Raw genomic sequence first — 12,122 nt, 5'->3', positions numbered from 1 at the left:
ATATTTTAATATTACTTATCCTGCATAGAGCTAAGGTTCTTTGAGTGACTTAATTTTTACAACACCATACCTTAGTGCAGTAAGACACTACAGTATTTCTGAATTTTCCAATAACATAATTTTTACTGAAGTCCTTGAAATCCTACTGTAGTGGTTTCGCAGTTCAGAAACTAGCAGTTACATTCCCAGACTTAACTTGTGTTGAATGTACATTACATCTGGGAGTCTTCTCTTTTTTAATTAGCAAAATTTTCATACAGGAGGAGTAAACAAGAAACCTAGAGAGAATGCTAACAGCTTATATTTCCAATAGCATGAAGTTACGTAGAAATATGACCCAATACAACCATTTTCTTTATGGAGCAAATATTTGTAATCCTCATGATGGCTGATGTTGAAATTGTAATCAATTTTTCTTTGGTGCCATTTCAGAGAGAAGCCATAATTACATATGACAAATACACTGGCATTGACCCTGTCGTCTGTAAAAACTTTCATAAGTAATCTCAGCAGAGGAGGCATATGCTAAGACATTAATTCAGTTTGAAGAGGAAGACTTTTTTTTTCGGTGTTCACTATACATTTGACAGTAAGTGATGTGACTTTTATCATGGCATTTTTAGATAATTACATAATGATGTGAAATGTGGTTGTGTAAAAATAACAATAGGCACACTAATCTATTTGCTAAACAATTCCACCTGGCTTTTTATTGATTTTTTTTTTTCTTTTTGTAAGAAATGCTAAGTGACAATTACATCTCAAGATTTTGCATCAAAATAACTATGCTTGTATGAAACTTCTTCATCTTGCATGTTTTCACTCATTCCATAAAATCTTATATACTCTAAGTGCCTCCTTATTTGAAGTTTCCAGTAGACAGCTCATTTTCAACTCAAAACATAAACAAACGCTGGCTGTTCATGGCCCAGTACCATCTTTGTGTAAAGTATTTCATATACGAATGAAATCCTGACTTGGCTGATCAGATTAAAAAAGCAGAATATATCCTGCACTCAGATCTGCTGTATGGCTGGAAATGGGTGGGTGGAAGGCTCAGAATTCTGCTTTATTTGGAATTCTATGGTTATTTCACAGCCCATTTCTGATGGATTTTGCTCTGGCTTTTTCTCATGCATCACTAACCTCAGCAAGTGAAGAGAATTACATGGCTCAGGGTTTATGCATCCTGTTGGCTCTCCAGACCCTCTATTTCTTTCTCAAGTGCATGCAAAAAGCATGAGAAATTCAACTGTTCCATGAAGCAGACCTCAAAGACATCACACTTATTTACAGATGGGAGGGAATGCAGGGCTAAATGAAGTAAACTCAGTTAGACTCTTCAGTCACAAAATGGAACAGGTAATTTTCGTGCTGCAAATTAGTCCTCATGCAAAAGGTGATACCTTTTTCTGGGGAGTTCTGAGCAGGAAAACAGCAATGGCATTTAGCCAGAGCCATAGGAGTTACAGTTTACCCAGCAAGGACAGGTAGTGGTATGCAGCCAGATGGAATCTGGTTTTGCTAAGTCTAAACAGGACTTGAAAGTAGATACCACATCAGCGTTGAGCTCTTCTGCCTTCTGTTCCTGCTCAATTTATCTGATAGCTATAGCAATCACCAGTTAGTTCTCATCTATACATGCTCTCTTTTTCCTGTTATGATGTCACAGAATCACAGAAGTCCACAAAACGGTTGAAGTTGGAAAGGGCCTCTGGAGTTCATTTTGTCCAACCTCTCTGCTCAAGCAGAGGTCCAGATAACTTTTAAATATATACAAGGTGGGAGACTTCACAACATCTCAGAGCAACCTGTGCCAGTGCTCAGTCACTCTCACATTGAAAAAAAGTGTTTACCTATGATCATTCAGACCCTCCTGAGTTTCAGGTTTTGCCCATTGCCTCTTGATGTCAGATGCTAAACATATTCCTGTAGCAAGTAGAAGTAGAAACAAAACCTCTGTTACACCTATGATCTATAGGAAAAGGACAAGGTTATCTCTGCCTCTCTGTTTTTGTTGTCAGCTGAAGGGCTCTTTACATGGATTAGTATATGGTAGGTACTAGTGATACACTCTTATATTTCAAGAAACTTTTCCCTCAAGCTTACTTTTGGACTCTGTCCAGTAGAAAAAGACAGCAAAATAGGCTTGATTTCTTATATATGGGTGAGGTTCACACCTCTGCATGTGCTACAGCCTCTGCCTTTTTACCTTCTAGATGATATAAGTGGTCATTGCTACACTGACTTCTGAAGCACTGTACTGGTTCTCAAAAGTCTGTCCCTAGGAGTTACAGAATTATGTCAGTTATTTGATACATATGTGCCCATGTCATACACTTACAACATAGTCTTCTTTGCTTTCTGCCTCCACTTCTTTGTCTTAGGATTTCCAACAGAAAACCATCTTACTTTACACTCCCCTCCATCAATCTCCAATATACAAAATAGGTTATTGATTAGATGCAGTCTTGAGTAGAATTGGCTTAATGTCAATTGCAAATTTACTTCTCCTTGTCTTTGTCTCCAAGGATAGTATCTGGAGAAGACAGGAGGATTTTTAATGCTGTGTTTCAGGACCTTGGTTCTGCTTTGTTAACTTCGAAGATGTGTGTTGTATATGACAAATACTGAAAGCCATTAGAGCCCCACATTCAGTTGACAGTACCATTTTGCACACCGCTTTATTGCCTGCATGTTATCTTTTGGAAGAGTAGGAAGCATCATTTATTTTAACTTGACTTTTCTTTTGTTCAGTTAGCAAATAGGCATTGTGAAAAAACTCTCAACCTTACCCAAAAGTCCTTTCTTTAAATATCACAGATGATTGAGTTAGGCCCCAAATATATCCCTTTGCGAAAAATTGATACAGAATCATAGTGTGGGTATGAATGTTGAAGGAGTTTTCCCAGACTTTACCAAAAACATATAAGTTAAAAAATAATCTGTTTTCTGACACTATTGAAATCACTGAGGCAGCAGTATTTTACTGCTTCATAAGGACTGGTAAATGTAACTCACAAGTATCATATTCATTTGTCCCGAATCAGCCATCCTTCTCTCTGCTAAGTCTTTATGTCCTTAAAATGCACATTCCTATCACAGCTGCAATCAGTGGGGCAATATGGAGGACAAAGTAACTCATAGCTAAACCATAGATGGAACAACTGAATTCCAAAATGACAGTGTAAAAAAGCTATCCTGATTTGAACTAGACTTGACAATTTTTAACCTTTCTTTTTATTTTGGAAACATGTATTAGCCTCAAGCAAGAAGATGTTTAGTGACAGTGATCTCACAAACAACTCACAGCACTGAGAGGAATGTGACCAGTGCTTTAATTTTTGTGGGGTCCTGACTGTACTGTGATATGGCTATAACAAAACACAGACATACTGAAAATGCTAGAGGGACTTCTGTTGTCACTGGCTGTTATCTTCTCTCTTGGTCATAATTCTATGTTAGAAAAATGATGAGAGACTCAAAATAGGATTCAGCCTCAACTCTTAGTGTTGGGTCGAAGTTGTGCCTGCTGATATAAAGGTGAATGTTGCCAAAATACTTCCCATTTCCTCTCTGATATGGGTTTTAACTGTACATATTTTCAGTATCTGTTAATTAGGACCAACTCAAAAAAACATAGCGTAAGGACTGGCAAAGATTTATCCCTTTACTTTAAAAGAAATTAGGAATAACCCACCATAAAACAGGCTCTTTAAAATATTTAGCTGGACACCAGCACTGTGCCCAGTGACAAACACTGAATAAGCCTCTATAAGTAGCATTGCCAACAATATTCAGTCTAACCTGCAGCACCTCAGCTCTTCCAGCTCTGGGTCTCTTTTGTGGAGGCCTTCCCTGTTGTTCTGCACCATGCCAAACTGGGTGGTAGCCCCCATTTTGAGCAGCTGCTCACTTGAGCTGAGACTTGCTTGAAAACCAAGAAGCTGTTTTAGTCAGAATGGACCAAAGGTAGTGAAAACAAATCAAGAGAAACAGCTATAATTAAGATTGATTGATTAATACAATGAAATGTGGCTATTTTGTTCATTTGTTTGGTGCCCTTGGGCTGTGATAATTCTACAGTTTGTGTAGCTGCTTTACTATTTAATACTATATCATTTTGAAGAATGGATTGATCTATTGACATTTATAGCAAGGTAAGCGTTAAAATACTCTGCTTGACTAGCTAAGGATTTTCTGTCTTGCTGGAGGTGTCTGAGTACGTTGATAAGTAAACTAAAACTGATGAAAATTTCCCTCTTAGGTCTTCTTTAATCACTGGGCTCCATCTTGCCTTTTTCACTTTCCTTTTTCACTTGGGTCTCATCCTTTTCTCAATTACTTCTCTTCTAGGTATCAGACTAAAATGTTCCAGAAAATCGTAGCTTCAGAAGTACTGTGCATTAGCTGAATGCAACAGGCATGAAAGCAATCACTTATGCCAGCGATATTAACCCCATTTTCTTTAACAAAGAGAAATGGGAACTAAGCATATAATCTATGAGATCAGGCTGTCTTGTCTCCTTCTTGCAGTATAGCATAGATTTTCACCCAGTTATTCCTGTACTGGACTCAGATCCCTGTGTTTATGTGGTGTCTAGGCTTCAGACAACACATCTTGTCCCTATTAAAAGCATTTTGGGGTTGGAGAATATTCTTTTCCTTCAGTATTTTCTTCCAGTGGCTAACCACCTTCATTGCCAGCATGTGTAATTTCTCTTTTGAAATCACCTGAGATTTCAAGTTGTTCATTCTTTTGTAATGGGCAGATCTGCCATCACTGGATTTGCCTTCGAGCCAAACAGAATTACATCCACTAAGGCACTCTTTACACAGCCTCTTTCCTCAGTCCAGAAGACTTTTGGCCCTCAATGATGTTTCTTTAAAAGCCTTTCTAAAGTATGTTAAAATGATAATATATTTTAAAAGAAGTTCAAGTACCATTCTTGCCAACTCTGTGCTGTTATGCAAGAACCACTCTCTTCAGCTTGCCATTCTCTCTTGAATCATGCAGGTTAAACTTCTCAACCTTAACATCAACCTGCAACCTGTTCTTCAGCTTTTTTATCTTCTGTGGTTCCTGCATCTTTTATACAGTAGAGCATCTTTATAACAATGTGTAAAGGAGCATTTGCTGATCTTTTGAGAGGAGGTGCTCGGATAAAGCTATTGATGAGAAAGTGCCACCATTTATTGCAAGGCAACAATGAACCATGGCAGACGTTCTCTGTTAACCCCTGTCCTCCCCAGTAAAGAAAGGTAATGGGAGGAAAAGGCAGAGGGACTTGCATATTGGAAAGTTTAAAATGCTTTACTAATGCTACTAGTAAATAGAGAAAATAATACAAAATATACAAAACTAATATTGAATTTCACAGCTTGTGTTGGAGTTGGCTTGCTCCAGTGGCTGCAAGGATGGTAACTGGAAGTCCTGGGCTGGACGCAGAAGTAAACTGGAACTGGATTCAGGAATATGTTAGAAAGGATAAACCCATTTTTATGAGGGACTAAGAATGAGAAAAGTTGGTTGTTCTATAGACAGTATGCATGAGTAAAAGTCATCTACACCACCAAGCCAAATTTTCAGAGCATGAGGAGTGAAACTTGTAGAGATTAATGAGATTAATTTTTCCCTTCCTTTACTTTATAGACGTGAGCCCAATTTTTCTCTGAAGGTTCCACATGGAGGGTAGGCTCAGGTCACTTATAGCTACCAAGAAACCAGGGTGCCTCAGAAGCCCTGGTTACTTCTTTCTGCTCACAGAACCTGATGGTTATTTTGAACAGGAGAAAGCACCTAAAGATCTCATCCATGTGGTATCACTGCACAGGTGTCAGTGAGGACAATATTGTTGCAATACCAATTTTTTGTTGGTAAAGAACACCATTTTCTATGTTTTGCTTATTTATATTCTGTTTAAACCCCAGAAATTTAAATTCAGGATATGCAGTTTTCATGACACTGTACTTTTTTATCCCTTTTATTGCTAAACTTCTTACTGTATAAGCTTTCATACTGTTCAAAGAACTGAACAATCTCAAACTGTTTTGTAAATTTGAATATTACTGGATGGACTGCTGCAGATAAGGAACTCGCAGTGCTCTCTTACTGGGATGTTGATGCTGTGAGATTGTTTTGCTCTCCCTGTCATAAAAGCATTGATTTTTTTCTCACACTGTTGTTGCCTTTTTTTTTTCTTCAAGTTCTTTAAGTCACTGACAGTTTCACTGATCAGTGTGACAAAATTTCACTTTTAGTTTAGCCACTGACTCTTACAAATGCTATAGGCTGAAGAAAAGCATCTTTTCAATGGTTCTTTGAAAACTGAGATTAAAAGCAATCAAGGAAGTCAGATATTTCTTGACCTAGGGGTATGGTTGAACACATGCAGTAGAAAAGGATCATACAAATCCAGTTAGGCAAACAGTTTAGTTTCCAGAAGTCCTAAAAAGCAGTATAATGAAGCTGATAGATCAGAATTTTGGAAGTTTCTTTGAAGTTTGCTTCATGAAATTGATATGTTTTTGACCCCACAAGTCTCCACAATGTGCTATTTTTGCTGTCGCTATTATTGCACTTTCTTATTGCCTGTCAGCACCATGATATCACTGTCATGAATTAGGGGTATGCACTTGTGATGATCAGAACAGCTCAGTCAGAAAAGTACCTGCACTATAAGGGCTGAGCAGCTACCACTTGAGAACAAGGGGATTAATGCTGGAAGGCTTATTGCTTCAATGACAGGTGGAAGAAAAAATGAATTGGTAATTAAAAAACTAAAAAAGGTATCTTGTCCTCTGGTGAATGTTCTTGTTCCTTTTTGAGCTCTAGAAAGGCAAAAGAGTTAAAAGTAGGCAGAAAGGTTAAAAATAGATATGCAGGTAATCTTACATACTATTTTTTCTCTTTTTTTTCAAGTCCTTTTTCATGATAACTGCAGTAAGCTGGTGTAGGCTTGTTGACACTAATGCACAATAACTACAACCAAGTTAGGAATGTACATTCCCTTTTTTCAAGAAATACCGTTTCTTTAGATTCCTCCTACCAAAAGAATTACATGTGTATTTAATGAAAATCTCAACATTTTTCATTGCCCTGAACTCAGAGCGCTTTATTGCAAATCAGCTCAAATTAATCTGGTATGTCAATTGTCTCTCTGCTTCTTCCTCCCTCTTGGTGTTAGACAGTATCTTAGGCTGGTCTCAATGTCTTGTGCTGGAAGGGTATTTCCCTGACAATGCAATAAATGATACTGCATAGGTAAGAAAAGTCATCATGAGGAGTGTGCCTAACCAGTTACATATCAAGGAAAGCATTTGGAAGTTGCTTGAATTCCTGAGACATCCAGGACACAGTGTCAAGCTGACTCAAACCCAACCCTTTTGATGCAGAAATGTAACAGCAATTTAATCTGAATTAGAGGATCAAATACAAAATCGAGTTAATATTACTTATTTGGCTCTCTTATTGGATCGGTAGGTTTTGCAAGTTGATATTATGACCTTGCCTTTGTCCCTTTTTCAGAGAAAATTCCCAGGGTAAAATTAATCTCCTTCAAACTTTCTGCCTTTCTTCTCCTGCACACAGGATATTAGAATACATGGGTAAGGTTGAGTCTGCTCCCACCAGAAAAATCTGCTTTTTATGCATTTTTCTCTTCACTGGACAGACACTGTTGCTGCAGTGCAGAAGCAATTTCATCCTTGTCAGGCAAAAGAATTTACTGCTCGATTAAAAGTAGCCCAATGTAGAGTTTCCAAATAAAATATTTAAATTACAATGCCATCCTTGCCCTTAGGCTTTAGGCCAATGCCTCTGTCCACCTTGGAAAACAAACTTATTTTCTCATGGTTTCAGTGACCTAAACTGACCACAGGATGCTACTGTTCTCAGCAGAACTGCTTTTCTTTAATGTCAATGCTAGCCAGCTTCAAAAAGATTTTTAGTATTAGTCTCCTTGTTTATAGTGACAGAGGTTGAAGACACATAGCAATTAAAGCATTTAACCTCTCATTGCCAGCCATCTTGTTTTTTGATATAATTCTAGCACAAGTCTGAATCACAGAAATCAATATTTTTGCTGTTAACACTGTCAGAAAAGAAGCAGAATTCTGTGAAAAGGCTGTTGAGGTTCCAAGTCGCTCATAAACCATATGGAAAGGAATACAATGGAAATTCAGTTTTGCAAAAAGGAAAGAAATTAAACATTAAAAAGCTGTTAAAGCATACTATAATAATATACAATCGTCTTAATATAATTTACATTACTCTCTTTTCCTTCTCACTTCTTCTGTGTTATTCAGTGGAGAGGATGGTTTTTATCCGAGGTTGAATCAAAGCAGTGTATTACTATGTAGTAAATACACCAGACTTTCACACAGAGATGTTAGCATAATTTAATGTTAGCCCGAGATTCTTGGCTATACACTTTGTGCAATGTTGCTATATGATGCTGAGCAAGACATTCAATATTTTTTGTACAGAAACACTTAAGAACAGGATTTAGTTGCCTAAAGATACTGCAGTACCTAATCCAGACACTTCCAGACGAGACCAGATATATTCCAGACGAGAATATATCAGGAGTGATTATGCAGCTCTGGGTATGAGAGTGCAAGCCATGGGCGGTTTCTCATTCATCCTGCTGGAGAAAGGACAAGGCTTAAGGAGGAGCAGACAGATTCTGTGGGTCACCAAGTGGGTTCACTAGTGGTGTTGATAGGTATTTGACTTTCAGGATCAAGGGACCCTTGAGGGGAAAGGTCCTGAGACAAGTGTTTGATCAGGCTGGGGAAGGGGTTTCTTGGGGCCTCAGCAGTAGCACTGAGAGCCTATGGGGAGGGGATTTGAAAAGAAGGCCCTTTGCATAGAGAGGTGACAAGAAACCATGTGCATAAACTGAAACATGAGAGGTTTGGACTGGATCTAAGGAAAAACATTTTTACCTTGAAGACAACCAGGATTGCCCAGGGAGGTGCCATTTCCATTCACGGTGGTTTTCAAGCCAGAACTCTATAAAGCCCTGAGCAACCTGGTCTGATGACAGAGCTGACCCTGCTCTGAGCTGATCAGAGAGGTCCTTCCAACCGGAATTATCTTATGATTGTACAATTCTATCTTGAGGCCACTCAATTTTGCCATGCCAAAGGTGTCTAGCTCATTTTATGTGAGGCTAGGTGAACACACGATCCAGAATTGCAGATGTGGTAAGGATTCATGACAGAAAATGAAGTCAGCTATACCTATGCCAATAAAATATAAAATCTATATTTTAAACTTTTACATATATATATAAAAATATATTTTTTTTCCAAATCCAGGCCTTATGAATGTTGGGTTAGTTTCATTTTCCAAACTAATGTTTGTGCTTCACTGTTACTATGAAGTGGCTAGAGCATAGTCTTCATGCAGGTGTTGCAAAATACATGTGTATTTATGAACTGGTAACAGTGACTAATGTTGTGGGAAGTCCTTGAGGAAATAAATAATTCTGTAACAGGATTTTAATCATGTAAAGTGAAGAAGGCATAGGATTACACCTAGAGGTGGAGAGCTGCTCATTACGTGAGCATATTCTGTCTCATGAGTCGATTTGAGTCCTGTGAAAGAAATAGCAGGTGAGCAAGTAATTAAAACTGAATGTCCAGGCACAATGCACATATGTAATGGATACACACAAAGTAAAGGCAATTTAAGATTCAATAACAAATTCTACTACATTATTTCTTACTTTTTGTATGCTTCACTACAAACAATGACTCCTGATATAAAAGATCTTTTTTCCCCAATCTTATGTCTTTTAATTAAGTCTTTGGTCAACAGGTGTATCAAGCCAACTGCTCAAAAGAGAAGCAAAACAAAACTCTCAGATAAATTTCAAATTGTTTGGATGGAATTAAAGCTTGTGCAAAATTACTGATCTTATTTGTTTGTATATGCACCAGGTTGTGTCCGGTATTCATGAAAACAGTTTGTGAAAACAACCAGGTTGCAATATTCAGTCACAGGTGTTGTCAGCTTTTCTTATATGGAAACTTTGGTCCTTGGCGGTCCTTTTCAGGCTGCACTATGGTACAATGCAGTCTTACTACAATGCAGTTGTAGCCACTAGCACTGTGTGGTTTCAATGTACTGAAAGACTTTATTTTTCACATAGTGTGAAATCTGATAGAAGAGTATATACATTTCTCTGGGAGAAAAAGAAAAAAAGGGTTTGTATATAAAATTGTAAATCCCTAGTATTTATTTTAAATTTTAATGAAATCTAATATGGTACAGACTGCATAAAGCTCTTTAAGATGCTATTTGTACATGTCAAAAAATATAAATAAATACGTCTTTACTCTGTCTCCATATTTTATTTTTTAATGAAGTTTTCATAGGTAAAATTTTATGCAGGAAAACAAACTTATTTTGGAATATGATGTCAAAGCCTCAAAACAAAGCTTTACAAGTCAGATCAGAGAGGGATTGTTTATGTATAAGCTGAGTAGAAACAACATACAAATGAATTATTGCTGATAGGCAAATGGCTCAGCATGTAAAAAGGTAAAAGCAGAATTGTTCTCGGTGCAAAATACTGTAAGAATATTTGCAGTCAAACAACACATGCTTTATGCCTTTTCTAGAGTAGATAATGACCTTGTAGTGGCAATGAATCTCCTCATAAGACAGTCTGAAACAGTTGAGCGAATCCTAGTTTAAATTAGAAATGGGTTCAGGGCACTGCTGCTTTGAACTTGTGACTCATTTCCAATGAAAATACTTCAAACAGTTGTACATAATCCTTGCCATTGGTCTCCTGTGCTTTCACTACTCGTCAAAATGTCATTGCCTTTTAGACATTGTCCAGGTTGAGCTGGTCAGAACCAGAAATGATTCAGAAGGAAAGTAAATTTATGAAGCAGTTTACATTTCACAGGCTTTGAATCTGAACTGTCCTTATCCTGGGCAGAATGAAGTCTGGCACAAAGTCTGATTTGAGGCAGTAACTAGCAGTGTACCTCAGGGGTCAAGACTGGGTCTGATTCTGTTGAACATCTTCATTAATGATCTGGGCAGTGTGTACTCTCAGCATGCTTGCAGAGGCACAGAGCTGGGACGATTGGCTCTAACACCAGAGGGTCATGTTTCCATCCAGAGGGATGTTAAGTGGCTGGAGAAAAGGACTGACAGAACCTCACGAAGTTCAACAAGAAGTGCAAAGTCTTGCAACCAGGAAGGAACAACCTTGTGCCACCCAGCTGGAAAGTAGCTTGGAAGAAAGAGACCTGGGGATCCTGGCGGACACCAAGTTGAAGATGAAACAACATGCCGTTTCTGCAAAGCTGACTAACTGTATCCTGGGTTGTATTATGCACATTGCCAGCAGAAGAGAAGTGATACTTCCACTCAGCACTGGTGAGGCTACATTTCAAGTACTGTGTTCAGTTCTGGCCTTCTCAGTACAAGAGAGACATGGACATACTGGAGAGAGTCGAATGAAGGACAACTAAGATAATGAAGGGACTGGTGCACCTTTCCTATGAGGAAAGGCTGAGAGAGCTGGAATCGTTTAGCCTGGAGAATAGAAGTTTCACTGGGGATCTTATTAATGTATATAAATAACAGTAAAGAGTGTGCATAGAGGATGGACCCAGGCTCTTTTCACTGGTGTCCAGTGACAGGACCAGGGACAATGGGAACAAACAGAAACACTGGAGGTGCTGTCTGAACATCAGGAAACACTTTTTTACTTGTGAGGGTGACAGAGCAGCTTCACAGATTGCCCAGAGAAGTTGTGGAGTCTCCATCCTTGGAGATACTGAAAAGCTGTCTTGGCATGGTCCTGGGCAACTGGTTCTATAGGGGGTTGGACCAGAGTTTCCTACCAACTTCAATCATTCTGTGTTTTTCTGTGATTCAGGAGTGAAAAAAATCCACTTGAATACAGCCATGTACACAAATGTTTCATGCTCCACATAACAAGAAAAGGATAAAAATAAAAATAACAATGCTTAGAAGTTGTATAAACTTCAAAACTTTCAAAAGGGTTTTTTGGTTGTTTGGTTGGTTGGGGTTTTTTTTTTGTTTTGTTTTTAATGCTGAAAGAATCTCCGTGGAGCTACAGTGCAAATTA

This window comes from Columba livia, chromosome 3 (assembly GCF_036013475.1).
Source record: "Columba livia isolate bColLiv1 breed racing homer chromosome 3, bColLiv1.pat.W.v2, whole genome shotgun sequence".
In the NCBI taxonomy this organism is placed as follows: Eukaryota; Metazoa; Chordata; class Aves; order Columbiformes; family Columbidae; genus Columba; species Columba livia.
This window is presented reverse-complemented; position numbering follows the sequence as displayed.